At 45.3% G+C, this 15,056-nt stretch overlaps 1 long non-coding RNA gene across 1 annotated transcript; it reads left to right on the top strand.

The window, feature by feature from the left end:
* The first annotated feature begins 300 nt into the window (after positions 1 to 300).
* On the top strand, positions 301 to 12,287 carry LOC135281021 (uncharacterized). The gene is made up of 3 exons (XR_010347805.1): positions 301 to 475; positions 5,427 to 8,591; positions 10,627 to 12,287. It is a non-coding gene; the product is annotated as an uncharacterized LOC135281021 (long non-coding RNA).
* The last annotated feature ends 2,769 nt before the right edge of the window (positions 12,288 to 15,056 follow it).

The raw sequence follows: 15,056 nt of genomic DNA, 5'->3' as shown, positions 1-15,056 counted from the left end.
GTTCTTGATTTGAGAGCTGGTTTTGGGGACAGATGGGTTGGTGTCCATATGGCAGATAGGAAAGGCACCTCTTTTCACCTTATGAGATTTCCTCAGCTGATGACCACTTACCCCTGCTTTAAAATATATTGCTGTAGGAATCAAAGCTGTCAGTTAATGAGTCTGAGCACCCTCAATGCTCAGTGTTGTGTTTTCTCATTCTGCCTGTATTATGACAAGACAAAACTGCCTGGTGTGGGACACGGCCAGCCACCCAACAAGTGATCTTTATTCTTTTATTAAATGCCTCTTTTCTGTCTGTGCATTGCAGGATGCAGAAGAACAAGGGGTGTATTTAACACCAATGTGGACCCATCCTCCCAAACGCAGTTGTAGCAGTGTCCAATACAATGAATTTTTGCAGTGTTTTGTTAGAAAAAACAGAGGATGAGTTGCCATTTACTACCACTCTGAGGATAAAAAGCAGTGGGTTTGGGTAAGTAAAGTGCCTCAGAGCCTAAATGAGCTGATTCCTCTGACAAAATGATTCAGTTTGCAGTGGGACTCACATCTTAAGAGGAACACCACTGCTGTACTCACTCCCTTGTTCACTGTTAAGGGCTCTTCTCTTGGCTGTGTAGGTGGCACCAGCATCCCAGGACTCAAATCCCTTCCCTTTGCTCCAGCATGTGGGCACAGCTGCACCAAAAAGAAGTGACATTTCTCACTTCAGACAGTTTGGTTCTGGTTCTTGTGTTAATGCAGTTGCTAAGTGACAGCATTTCCCTGATCCCAGGGCTCCATACTCTGCTCTACAGCACAGGAATGCTTTCGCCGCAGGAGCAGACTCTGGCTCTCAGCTTTGCTCTTCACATATGTCTCACGTTGTTTCTGCAGTGTTTAGCACTAGTACTTTCTCTGTTCCTCTCCAGCAGTTAGATGCAGAGCCAGGTTCCCCAGGGAGGTGGACCCATGCAGGGCTGGAGATCCAATGTTGTTCCTCTGCTGCTGACTGCATGGTGACAACAGGAAAGAGAAACATTCACCTGCTGTGTCACCTGCAGCAAACTTGTCTGACAGTCTTCAAGGTCCACTGAGGTTTTCTGGGGCTGCAGTCTGAGTGACAGCAGTAAGTAATGAGCCAAGCACTGCAAAAAGCACAGCTCAGCTCAAGCTGGGGCTCTGAGCATTGGTAAGGAATTATTTTATTCTTTGTTCAAGGGGACCTGTGTTGGAGCCTGCAATCCCCACTCATGCTATCATGTTGGGCAGTGGATAATAGAAATCAAAAGGCACTCTGTCACAGGGAGAGAAATCACAGATGATTCAGAAATTCCAGGTGTTCTAATGAAGCAGGAATGCCTGGTACAGGCAGGAAGAAAGTTTGAGTGTTGGATGTTAAAGAAAACGCCCGGGTTGGCAGTGCTGAGAGCGGATATTTCTCACAGAGCAAATCATGGGTAGGGAGTTCTCATGACTTATTTCTTATCAGGGTTTCCTGCTGGGACCATTGCTTCAACGATTTCCCCCTTCTTCCTTGCCCTTCCCTTTCCCATCCCCAGCCCTCTCTGGGGTGGATTTCCCTCCAGGGGGTGACCCCACCCGGGGGGTGAGAAAATGCCTCTGTGGATGTGTTGAGTGTGGTACCCGCCCCATGTACAGAGATTGGAGCTGACAGCGATAGCAGTGAGGTGCATTAACCTCTTACCTGCCCTCAGTACACCAGCAGAGGTGTTCTGCTCCCTGGCTGGGCAGCTCTGGGTCTCTCCCACACTCCAGGAGTGAGGATGAGTTGTGCATGGGAATGGAGCCCTGCATGGAGGGGGAGAGCTGGGGATCCTGCCAGGCTCACCAGGGGATGCTGCAGCAGCCCTGTCCTGAGCAGGCAGCTGTTGGCAGCTGTGTGAGGCTGCAGGTGGGTCCCTCAGACCTGACTTTCTCACACAGGGCTCCTCCACTCTCCCTGCTGCTGAGGCTGGAGGAGGAGATGCCTTGTAAGCTGTCCGAGGTGATGGACTGGCTGAATTCTGCTGACGAGGACTGTGGTGGAGGAGTTTTGTAGAGGCCTCAGCTCAGGGCAGGATTTTAGCAGGTGTTGAGGTCTCCCTGAGGCCAGTTTCCGGCAGGCTGAAAGCAGCCTTTCAGCATTACTGGTGATGACATTGGATGAGAAAACATTTTTCTTTAAACAGTAGTTTCTTCAAAGCAAGATGTGAAAAGCAAAAAGTCCTTCTCAAACTAGAATTTGCTTTTGCACATCCAGAGCGGAGCACCAAAACTAATGAAATCCAGGTGTCTTGGCCTGTCCCAGGAATGGGAAAGGGAGGAAAAACCAACCTCAGCAGCCTAAAAGTCTGCAGTTACAGGGACTTGCTCCAGCACCCAGCGTGCCCCAAACAATAGAAAAGCCCAGGAAGAACATGTGTTTGTGACATGAAAACATGGTGTGTACAGGCAGTGGAGGGGACTGGAGCTGGTGCCACAAAATGAAACAGCTTCCAGGGGCTGAACTTCTTCCAGGATTTGCCAGAAGGGGAGGGAGGGTGCTGAAAGCTGCTTCAGGGCACTCAGTGCACTAAGCAAAGCCCTGATGAGCCAGAGCCTGGCCTAAAGGCCAGCTGTTGCAAAAGTCATGTAGGTGTTCCAAATCCTGCCTGGATGGGGACAGCCTTTAGGAGCTGAGCTGTGACAAGCTGTGTTACACAACCATCAAAGCAGTTTGGCCTCCTATTGCCCCCCAGTTTCACGTTGTGGTGTGAGGCAGCACTGGGCTGGCTACGCTGCCATGGTGTGTTCATCCTGTCCTTCTGTGTCATCATCGTGCAGGAAAAACGTTGGGAATTGCTTGCTGATGGAATTACTTGAGCATGGCAGAAATGAGTCTGACACGCGTTCTGATGGACCAAGGTCACCATAAAAATGTGTGCACATGCAGGAACATAGATCTAAAGTAGGTCTGTGTGCATGTGTAAATGTGTACACATATGTCTGGTGTATATAGACACTTGAGCTCCACTTGAGCTGGAAAATACATAAAAGGGTTACAAATAATTGCTCTGATGGGCAAGAGAAGAAAATGTCCCCTTTCCCTGGGCTCCCACAGCCATCCTAGCTCTGCCAAAGACAATGGCAGGAAGCCAAGGAGAAAGAAAGAGATCAGGGGGAGCAGAACCAGGCTGGGCATCCTCTGTTTCACACTGGAAGTACAAAAACTCAGAGGCTTAAATCTTTTTTCATGAACTTTTCATCTGGACCAAAAGTGCTTGTACAAGCCTTGCTCACTAGCTGTGCCCCTGGGCTTACTTACAGGACTGCAGATTTTATCCAATCCTGCTGACTTTTCTGGGTGGAGATGAAACACTGATTTCCTTTCAGGAAAGCTCATCTCTTCCTGGGAATGGTTAAATAGTGCTGACTGCACGTATACCTCCTGGGAAGAATAAGGGAGTAACAAACCCAGCCAGTTCCAGGTTTTGCAAGTGGTGCAGACATTGGAGAATAATCTTTACTAATGAGGGACTGATAAGCACTTTGTTACAATTGTTAATTAAGATGCATGTACTTGACTGATCCCAAGGTCAGGTATTTCTGCCCTGGTGTCCTCGTTCAGTCCAGAGAAGGATGCCAGATCCAGGCAGTCCCAAGTCTGTGTGTCTGTGCAGGATCTGGCTCACACTGATGCTGCCTGCAGGGATGGAAAGCAGTGTTTGGTTTGGGAAGAGCCTCTGCACATCCCTGTGCACATCCCTGTGCAAATCCCTGTGCAAATCCCTCTGCACATCCCTCTGCCTGTCCCAGCCACCTCCTCACTGCACCGTCCTGGGCTCGGCTGCCAGGTTTTGATTAATGATTGATCCAACACCACACAGGTCATCCAGTTCCTGCTGACTCCTGATGGCACAGAGTCCAGCAGACACATGTGTGTTATTAACACTGCAAGAGCAAACAGCTCTTCATCATATATGCTTTCGCCAAGATATTAAAGCACAGTTTCCACTTCCTGGCAATTAACTTCATCTTTACCATTCAAGAACAAGAAGCACTCTGTTCCAGATAGGCTGCGCTGTTTGGAAGCTTCTTATTCCAAGTTGAAAACCCCAGGAAATTACTTTGATGAAACAATTTTTCTGTCATTTAAACACAAGAAGAAAAAGCATGAAAGGTGGTGCTGCTCAGCTGACTGGGCACAGGGTTGAGTTTCAGATGTTGAGTACAGCACTGGGCTGTGCTGTGGACCTGCCTGCTGTGACCTTGAGTTAAGGTCCTTGTCTCTCTCCCAGCTCTGGTGTTTGTCTCCCATGGTTACCTGTGGGAATTACTAAAGGTGGTGGGGTTAAGAGTGAAACCATCCATCAAATGAGGAGCTGTTGGGGAGGAAAAGGAGGCCTGAAAGGGACTGCATTTCCTTCAGCTTTGCTGCTGTCCTTCCAAGTACTCAGTAGTATCTTCCAGGTTGGGGATGGGTACTCTGGGCTTGGAATAGGCTGGGCAGGGTCCACAGATCACTGGTTGTCCTGGCTATAGAGGAAGAGCCAACCCTTAGCTGCAGGTCTGTTGGTAGGGCAGGTCTGGTTTATTCACATAGGTGAGTTCAACTGCAAAGGCTTTGCAGCCAGGACTGTTTTCAATCTGGTGGCTGTGCCCAGAATAACAGGAGCAGGATGTCAGTGGGAGCCTCCAGAGCCACTGCAGTACAAATACTGATCAGTGCCTAACAGATAATGTTTCCTGTCTCCAGCTTTTAAGAGAGCCTCATGGGCCAAGGGACTGGAAATCTTCCTCTCTGTTTTACTGGTTGTGGTCTCCAGTTCAGGCAGGTAGAACAGGGAAGCGCCTGTTCACTGCTCCATCAGCTCTGGATGTTCTCCAGATGCCATTGGGGAGACCTGGTGGCTCCTGAGAAAGAAAATATTCTCACAAAGGCTCACTGTAGTGATTACTAGCTGTCCCACACCTTGGGAAGCCAGTGCTATCTGTGGCTCTGCCCTGATGAAACTGGGTACCGGATGGATAAGAGCCAGGCCTGGACCAAATAGCCAGGCAGAGCACGGCAAGGGAGGCAGGAGGAAGGAAATGAAGTCAGCCCTGTGATCCTCACCAGATGCACACTCACGCTTTGCTACGAGCTCATTACCCCTGACCATTACCCTGAGGTGCTTCCCTGGTCTGCCGCCAGCAGCTGCCCAACTTGGCACGGACCCAGGCTGCTCCCAGAGGTCTCTTTTGGGCCAGGGCAGCCCCTTCCCAAGGGACCCGTGTGGAGCAGTGGTGGCTACATGAGTTACACGCAGCTATCCCTGCACAGCCAGCCACAGCACGGCATGGGAGCATGGTGATCCATTGGCACTGGTGTCATCCTGCTCAGGCTTGTGTGGGGCTGATGGATGGCCAAGGCTGAAAATGTTGTGTGGGTAGTAATCACAGAACATATTTGCATTGTTTTTCAGGCCATGAAAATCAGGGGGCTTAAAGGATATATCCATGGAGTACAACCAGCAAGTAGTTGTTTAAGACAGCCTGCTGCTGGGACAGGCAAATCATGGCCTCAGGACAAGCTGGGAAGAAGATCCTGTTCCCAGCAGTCTGCTGGCAGCAGCCCTGACTCCGTCCTGAGCTCCTGCAGGACTGAGGTGACTGTGGGTCCAGTGCCGGCGGCTGTGGCTGAGCAAGGAGGAGGAGAGCTCGGAGAGGCAGCTCTGACAGCAGGAGGTGAGGTGAAAGAGTAGGAGCCTGGCCTTTTCGTGACTCAGTAGCACTGATTTGTTCAAAGAAGTAGCAGTTGGAAGGAGAGGGAGCAGAGCAGATACAGCTGTGGGGTAGGAGGCCAAAGGAGAAGCAGGCAAGACAAGGGAAGACCACAGCTAGGAGACACATTCAGCCAAGCCAGCTGCTCATATCGTGTTTTGGGGTTTCTTAATTGATTTTTACACTAACAGACAAGCTGATTTTTTTTTTGGATGTTTCTCTAGAACTGAGTCATTTCCTGGGGTGGGGGGTGGGAAGAAAATAGCGTTTTTCTTGAAGTTTTAAAACAGAGTTTTAGCGTTTGGATTAAGGATTCTTTCTTTGTTTAGTTATTCTCTTTATTTCACTGAAACAGTTAAATTTTAAAAAGCATAAAAACAAAAGCCAGCAGTTGACAACCCCTAAATTTGTGCCAGAGCAGCTCTTTGCTCAGATTGTCCATACCAGGTAGCCCACAGCAGTGTATGGGGTGGAGGCTGAGACAGCCAAAGCAGCCCAGCTCCAGACTGTCTTGTCATCGTGTTCACCCGCAGAGGCTGATGCTTTTTCCAGCTCCTGCACACGTCACGGGTGTTGGTGCCTGTCTGCTCCTCAGCACAGTGACCTTTCTTCTGGTTTACACATCAAAATTAACTGTTTTGGCAGCAGTTTCCAGTTCAGTGTGAGCCACGTGCACTATAGTGGATGTAGGGCAAAGCTGCCTAAAGCCACCAGAGCTTATGTCTTGACCTGGGGAAGCCTAATGTGAAACACTGGTGAGTCTGGATCTTTTTTTGGCCAGAAAGCTGTAAATACAATGTGTTCATTAAATCTTAAAAGGACATTTAAGATTGCACTCAAGCTTATTTGATAGAGTTTAGAGCCTAATTAAAATGTAAGAGGCAAATGGGCTACCAGTCTCGGAGCAGGTTTATTTTTTTAAATAAACAGGAGTTAACCACCTTGAAGGAGAAGTCACACCATCCAGGAAGCTCCAAGCACCAACTTCACTCTGTCCTGTCTTGTCCGTGGACTGGGGACAGGAAAACCATTGGCCAAGGTGAAATGAACAGCAAAACTTCCATTGACATCAGTGGGTCCTGGAGTCATGGCATTTTTTTGTTTGTTTGGTACGCATGTCCTATAGTGGTTGGTTCCTGGAATGCTGTGTGCGTGGTCTCTCAATGGAGAAGGAGGCAAACATTCCCTTTCAGAGTTATTGCCTCTACGTCACACAGCTGGCTGCAGAGAGACCATTGCTCTTGGCATAATTTAACTGGAAATCAAACAGAGTCACTGCAGTTACCTCAGATCCAGAAAGCTTTATCTCACTGCACTGTTTAGCTGGTTATCCTCCCTAAATAGTGTGAAGTGGGAGAAAAGAAAGCTTTTAAATGTGTGCTCATTGAATCCAGCAGGAAACCACAGAAGATATGTTGGGATCATGCACCAGCTTGATCCAACTCTACCCTCAGTTTCTCATGCCTTTCTTTCAATGCTTGCAAGGACCCGTAGCACCACATGATGTGCAGAAACCTCTGGAAGTACAGACTAGCCTGGAGCACTGACCCTTGGAAGTCGACAGGCACATGGTCAGCAGCAGGCAATTGTAAAATACAGCCTGGCCCTTGAAAACAGCTTGATTTCTTATCCTCAACAGATGGTATTAACCCATTCTTATCTAAACTGGTGAGCAGCAGTGATTTAACATTTTAAAACAAAAGGAAGCTAGAGAATACTGATGACTAATTTCCTCCAAACAGCGTCATATGGGTCATCTTCCTCGTGTGTTGTTTGTATTGCTGATTAGCCTTTAGGTAGATATTCATATATCAACTATTATTTTCCGCTGTGAATTGTGGTTTTCTGCCCAGCAGCAAGTCCAGTTTCCAGGGTAATTGGGAAGCCAACTCCTTTCTAACTACGCAAAAGATGAACTGTGTTTCCTGCAACTTTAATGTCTCTAATGTTAGTGGTTGAGTAATAGCCGGACACAACAGTGTCTTCTGTAAGGAAATATGCCAAGAGCTGCTGCTTAGAAGTGAATAAAACTTTTTTTTTCCTTTTTTTTTTCTTTTTTTAAAAAAAAGTGTTTTGAATTATTTGAAGCTGCAAAAACAGCCCTTTCCAATCAAAGCTTATCCTTCACAACAACAGGATGCATTGCTCTATTTAAGCAAGTAATAATATTGGTTTTAGTCACTGGACATGCGTCGCTTCCTGTTGGAAGGATTGCACAGAAAACTAATTTATTGTGTATCAGATCACTAATTTATTGTGTGTTTGGAGAATTTATATACAGAGTTGTTTTTGAATACCATCTGTGTGTAAGAAAATATATCTTTGGAATAAGCCAGTGTGATCTGTCTATTGGCTGTACAACATAAAACAAATTAAGGTAAGCAGCCTCTGAAGGTCTGTGTTGCTCTGTTAGCATTAGCAAAACCATGAGTGTTTGGGGTCTCAATGCTTCTGATTTACAGTCAGAAAAATTCAGTCACTATCTGCTCATTCTGGTTGTACAAGACCTTTCACCTAAAAACTCCCAGTTGCTTAAAAGGCAATTACTGGGAGCAGTGGCAAAATTTTGCCCAAGGACTTCTTCATTGCCCCCTGCTAATGATCTGCTGGAATTCTGCCTCTCCCAGAACATAACCATAGCAGAGTAATTCTGATGTCTGTCATTGCTCCCTTACTTATATTAACAGTGTATTTCATGGCTAATTTCTCATCTTGCAGAGTTGGTTTCTCCACGTTAGGTTGTACTAATGAAGTGAGAACAGATTCTGAGCTCTCACTCTTCCAGGGGAAAAAGCCCAAACTTGGCTGAAATTAATGGAGTTGGTCTGCTTTGACCTGGCATAAGGAGGATCCTCGTCTGCCTTCAGGTAAATGCCCTGGGGCTTTTCTTTCAGCCAGGCAAGGCTGCTGACACTGTCCTGGAAGCAATTAACATGTCAATCATCTTTGGGTTTCAGCAGTGCAGTTGCTGTCAGGGTGCTGAAGAAGGGACTGACAGACAATGCCTCCATGCCCCGACCTGAGGGGCTGTAATGAGATCCCAGCATTTCCCTGGCAGTGGAGGACAGGCTGGATCCCTGCCCTGCACAGTCGGTGGGATTCTGGGGAAGGAAATGCATATCAAAGCTGGTGACAACCTTCTGTGTGCATACATAAATCAAGGTTTTGCTGTGCTTTTAAAGAATTATTTTTTTAATCTATCTGTATGTCAGTAGAGGATTTTCAATCAGAAAACTATCAACATCTGCAGATCCAGGCTTTCCTACATCATCTGAAGTCAGACTGAACATCTGTCAGCCCAGCCAATTGTTTTACCATTTTCCTGCTGAGCTATTTGCTGCTGGGAAGAGGAAGGGGGTGTTGAGCCCCCATCTAACCCCAAGGGCCCAGTTACCTTGTCAGTGTAAATCGGGATCCTCCTTTCAGTGCAGTGGGGTTAGAAATAAAATCCTGATCAGAATGGACCACACTCTCCTCAGTGCCAACAGCCAAGGGGAAACTGGGTCACACTAAAGAATGCACAGATGGGGAAAAAAGAGGATCCATGGAACCTTGTCATTGAACTTCACCTTTATCCTCTGGCCACATGAATTGTGGTCCCTGAATACTTCAGCTCAAGCTGTGTTTAGCTCCTTTATCACTTTATCCCTTTTCCATCCTGTTTGTTCCTTTGGCCAGTTCTTTCACTGTGGTTAATTGACCTGGTTTCACTGATTTCTGTGAAGACTGGCCAAGCCTCCCAAGCTGGAGAAGTGGGTCACTGTCCATCATGTACACTGAGGCTTCAGCAGGAGGTTACCTCAACTCTCTCTTAACAGAGCAGCCTTTTTGCTGACACATGAAGCTGCATTTTCATCAGACTCATCATTGGTTTTTGAAGGAGGAACACCTGGGAGGTGCTGTGAGGAAAAGGAGGGTCTGGTGCATTAACATCTGTGTGAATCATGCTTGTGTTGGTCCAGATAAATTTAACTTGGGATTTACTCTGTTTGAGAAACTTCAGACAGAAAAAAAACCCAACAGACTGTAATTCCCCAATGAGGTGTTTATTGCCAAATGGATGCACTGCATCAAGCATTACAAGAAACAAATGTATCCAGGAGGGAGAAGTAATCTTTCTGTTAGAAATTACTGCAAACAAAACTGCAAATGTTGCCATCACTGTTGAAATTTGAACCATGAGAGTAGAATTCCATACCTCAAAAAAATTGCATTTTGGCCCAAAGTGGTAGGCAGAAAGCTTTCTCTTAAAAACCCAAAAATTACAGAAGCCAAAGGATCTATCCTTTAAGCACCCTTTCTTTTTAGATCAGACTACAGTTATGCTTAGATTAGTATTTACTAAGCTAACTGTTCAATTCTAAAAGAACACAGTCCAGAAAAACAGGAAAGTTACTTAGCTGGATGTGGACAATTTTATTCACGTCAATGGAAGTACTGAACTGTTTCAAGTTAAGCACCAGATTAAATACTTAATCAGAGCTAAAATTCATCTAATTTCTGTAAGAAAAAAAATTCCATTTCAGTGCAACTAAAGCAATGCATTGTATCAGTTTCCTTTTTGAAATATAGACAGTTATTGCAATTTGTGAACACAGACACCTCCCTGGCTGAATCACCAAAATGCCTGGAAATGAACAACAGCGTTCAGGTTGCAATATTTGCTGTGAAATGAAAGAACCTGACTTCACCCAAGTACTCCGTTATCCCAGTGTAATGCTACTCCCTGGAGTACAGTTCCAAGTGCTTTTCTTAGTATAGTGTGAATGACTCAGACAAAAGGTTTTTTTCCTCTGTTCTCCCTGAGTGACCAATGCACAGGAAGAGGAAAACGCTGCGTTTCACAAGGAACGTTTTCCTGTGTCTTACAGAATTGTCACACCTTCCTCCTCTGCTTTCCAGCTCTGCAATACTTGTCCTGCCAGCCAAGAATGGCCTTGCTCAGGCTAAAAAGAGATTGTTGGACCAGCAGATACACAGAACAATGAGCCAGTGTTGGACCACCTCGTGACAGTTCCTGCACTGCAGAAATCACTTCAGAGCCCACAGGAGGCTGGTCCAGGATGCAGCTCTGTCATCAATGCAATCTCTGAAAGCCTTGCTGATGTGAACCAGGCTGAGAGCTGTGGGAAGGAAGAGTTCATCTCTTGATAACCAGTGCACAAAGATCTGTCAGCCTGATCACAGCTCTGGAGGGTTTCGAGGCATCATCTCTTGTGGCATTTGTGCAATCCAGTCTTTATTACCTGCTGACAAACATGAGCACCAAACTCTTTTTGATACGGATAGAGTGAAAACAGTGTGATATTCCTGTGTCTTGGGAGAGTAAGAAATGTGTGCTTAGCTATAGGATGGTGCTCATCAAATTTTGACTCACAGAATAGTTCTAATTACACCATCAATCCATATAGGATTAATACATGAAAGCCCAGGCAGGGAAACATATGCTTTGGGGGGTTTATCTTCAGCACAAGCCTCTAATCTTTCCTCAGGAAATTACCATGTATTTTATCAGTGCCTTGGTGTTAATTCTTAAAACCTAAATACTTCAACCAAAAGGAACTGACCATCTACCTTTTTTTCTTTCTTATAAATGTAGTTGTTGTTACCTCATTAACTATTTAGCATCCTGGCAGGTTTGTGCAATAAGCTGAGCTTGGCAGAACCACCAGGGTTGTAGCCCTGAAGGAAAATGCCATAGCTCTCCGTCTCTGATACATTTTGTTTAGCAGAGATTTAAAAGCAGCAGTAACAGAACCGTAATAAGATATATTTGGCAAGAAGATACAAAATAACTATTAAGCTGGTTTACATCTGTTTCCTTTTTCATTCATTTTCCCTTCTCTAATTACTTACTTAACATCAATCTGCTATCACAGTAGCTTGGATTATTCTCTTTGGGTCTAGCCTCCACGTCACTGGATTTCATTGCTGCTGCTTCATCGGTAAGTAATGGGTCTCTTTGTAGTTACAGACCCGGACTCCTGCAGTCAAAGTGATTAGCAGCACATCTCTTTAAACACTCCTGTCACACAAAGGTGTGGAGAACAACGAGGCTTGCTCTGTATTGCCAGCACTCACATATGTACAGTCGGATAATCACATATAACACAGTGTGAGATTTTGGAAGATGGGGGACAAATCTGTGGAAAGCTTTATACATGCCAGGAAAAACTATCTTTTGAGTAAGCACATATTCCCTGAAGTACCCCATATATATCAGCAGATGTTGCATCACAGGTTCAGCAACAAAAGGGAAAAGTTATTTTTTCATCGCACAGTAAATAGTTTTTATGGTTTGTTTTTTATTTTCAGGTACTGTGAGTAAAAAAGAAAATAAATGTTCTCTTTGGAGGAATGGTGAGATTTGCTCCTGCCTGTCACGTTTCAAAGCTCAGGAGCAGAGGGCTGGCTCCTGGGATGTGGGTTGGGCTAAGGCTGGCACTTTGCCCCACAGCAGTTGCAGCGTAAGGGGCTCCCAGGGAAACCTTCTCAGTCATCCTGGCTGGCCAACAGCCATGGCAGCATTTGTTCTCTCTACACAAGAAGGGTTCTGAAAATAATATTAAGTGCTTCCTAAAAAGGCTGGGCTGACCTGAGCAAGGCTGTGTGCTCAGCACTGTGTTTGTTTACAGCCCTGCAGGTGCCGAGTGTGTTGATTGTGTTAGAAGTGGGTAACTGCAACCTGATAAGGACAACTGCCATGGTCTGTGTGTGGGTAGGAATAATCAATTGCAAAGAAATGGAGTAAAGAGCCAACAGAGCAAGCAGGAGTTAGCTGGAAAGGTATGGGAGAGAGAACTGCAGGCTCAATGGGAAACAGCAGTGTCATGCAGCTCTTACTTAAAAAAGAAAAAAAAAGAAAATAAAAGGCAAACATCACACTGGGGTAGATCAGTGAAAGTGCAGTCTAGAAGCTATGAGCTCATCCTACTATTCTACTCACCATGAGTAAGGCCACAGTTGAGTACCATATCCAGCCTGCAGCATTTGAGAATAGTTGTGGGTCAGCTTGAGAGAGATGAAGAACAAGAATGACTCAGAAATTGAAGGAAAAAGTAGAAGGAACTGCAATAATCAGAAGAAATTACAGAATAGAGGCAATGATAAATATTTAAATAACTGCAGTAAAGAGGAAAATAAATTATTCTTAATGTTGATTGTGGGAATGTTGGATGTAATTGTGCTGCTTTTTTAGACATTAGGGACCAAACATAGAAGACTTCTCTAGGAAATTTCCCCCTAGACAATGAACACCAGGTTCTGACCTTTTGAAACCACAGTGACTAAAAGGCAATGTGGAGGAATTGAGTTTGCCCACAAAATTACTCTGAGACAGCACAGAGGACTCTCAGCTCACTGTCTCCCCTTCTTCTCTTCTCAGAATTTGTCCTTGAGCTAAAAGGAAAAATATTTGGTTTTAAGTAATGGTAATAGTCGTAGGCAGTTGGTGAGGACTGAAGCCAGAATGTGTCATTTCTGCTGCCTCCTACCTCTCTTTTCACAGAGAGGAGCATCTCTGCTCATCTGTCTCTAGCCCTGCTTCCACTGGCCCCACGTGCCCAATGCACTCAGCCAGTGCTGCATGTGGAGCACACACTGGTTTACTGCAGCAGTTTTGGTCACTTCAGCTCTTCCCTCCAGATTCACTGTGGCAAGGTATCTGTTCAAAGTTTTCTCTATTTGCTTTCAGAACATCAGGGTGAAGAATTCCAGATGAGTGCCACAAAATTGAAGATCACGCTTGGGACAGGCAGCAGTTCTTGATGCTGTGCTGTTGTTGCCATAGAAGGCAGAAAGTGCCACCAGCTCCAGTGACTGGTGAAGTAACCCCCAGCAGCACCACCAAGGAGGGAATGTATTCCACAGAGCAGTTCTCTGCTTCCTCATGCACTGATAAAAACATGTTAACAGACCAACAGGCTTTATCCAGGATTTCTAGGGAGAATAGGGGAGATAAGAGCTTAAAGAGAAGAAAGGGAGGAGTAGGTAATGCTTGAGACTTGGGCTGTCTGGCTGTCAGTTTCAAATGATGTTTCAGGTGAAAACCTGTGCCCTACTTTTCAAATTGACATCTCTCAGGAAGTCCAGGAATGGTCTCAGACTAATAGTGTTTTTGGTTTGTATGATTCCAGAAATCCACGTTCAAGTGATTTTGCAAAAAAAAAAAAAAAAAAAAGTTGATAGATCTCCACAGATTTTAAATAATCACCATTGGCCCTTCTGTGCTTGTGCTTTTTAAAAATTAAATTCAAGCTGATTATCATAGGTTTATTCCAGCTGAAGATCATGGTTCAGACTTTGGATATGAAGATTGACAGGCAGTTGAAAGAATCCACATGCTTCAAGAAAGCATTGCTGATTTCTGACACACAGTAGCATGCAGAAGCCAAAAAATGTTTTTCTATTTTAATTACATGACCAGTACTCATGAATGGGAGCCTGAACTCCATCTCCACTGACCTTGAAAATGCCTTGGAGGTTTATGATGAAATGAAGCATATGTTTTCTGATGATTTCTGGAAAGTGAGGAAACACAAAAACCAGTTGGTCTAGTTTTAATTTTTTTTCAGAGAACAGTGTGATATACCATCAGAGCTCCCACATGACTGCAGGAGAACTGGCAATTTTCCACTTCAGTTCCTGTAACATACATGGGATTTGGCAGTTGTATGCAAATGCTCAGGTCAGGATTTCATATATGACAACCTCAGCCCTGAATAACTGGACATGGGTAAACCATGCAAACAGCCATTCTGGCTCCTGCTGATAAATCAGATCATCTTAATAGCTGAATTATTGTAGTGAATGAAATGTATGTCTATGCCTCAGTCACATTAATGACTCCGTAATGCTGTAGACATGCACAAATTGACTTTTAATTGATAGCTTGATTATGGGTCTGGCCACAGTGACACAGAGCTCTGCCTCTGTCCAGATTTTGTTGAGCAGTAACGCCTCAATGCCCAGATTCAGACCTGGATGAAGGCACCACTGACAGGTACAGGTAGAGGTCCTAAGGAGCCTTTGGAATGCACTTGTTACACCCACTCTGAACGCACGGGTGGGAGTGGAGTGTGCATCAGCTGCTCTCTGAAGGCCACCACAACAGCTGGAGCCCAGCTGCAAGGGCTGGGTGAGCATTCTGGATGTATCAGCAAACTAAAAATTCTCACCGTGACATAGGCTGGAAAAATGGTGGACAAGGACAAATCAAAATACATCTCCATGAAAGTGCTCAGTGGGAGCTAGTTTGTATTTCACTCCAAATATTAGGTGATTGCAAGGTAGGTGGATAAAGTGGGTTTGATATGGTTTTATACAATTAATAT

The sequence above is a fragment of the Passer domesticus genome, chromosome 14 (genome assembly GCF_036417665.1).
Source record: "Passer domesticus isolate bPasDom1 chromosome 14, bPasDom1.hap1, whole genome shotgun sequence".
NCBI lineage: Eukaryota > Metazoa > Chordata > Aves > Passeriformes > Passeridae > Passer > Passer domesticus.
Note: the sequence above shows the minus strand (reverse complement) of the source record. Positions and strands in the feature narration are given on the sequence as shown.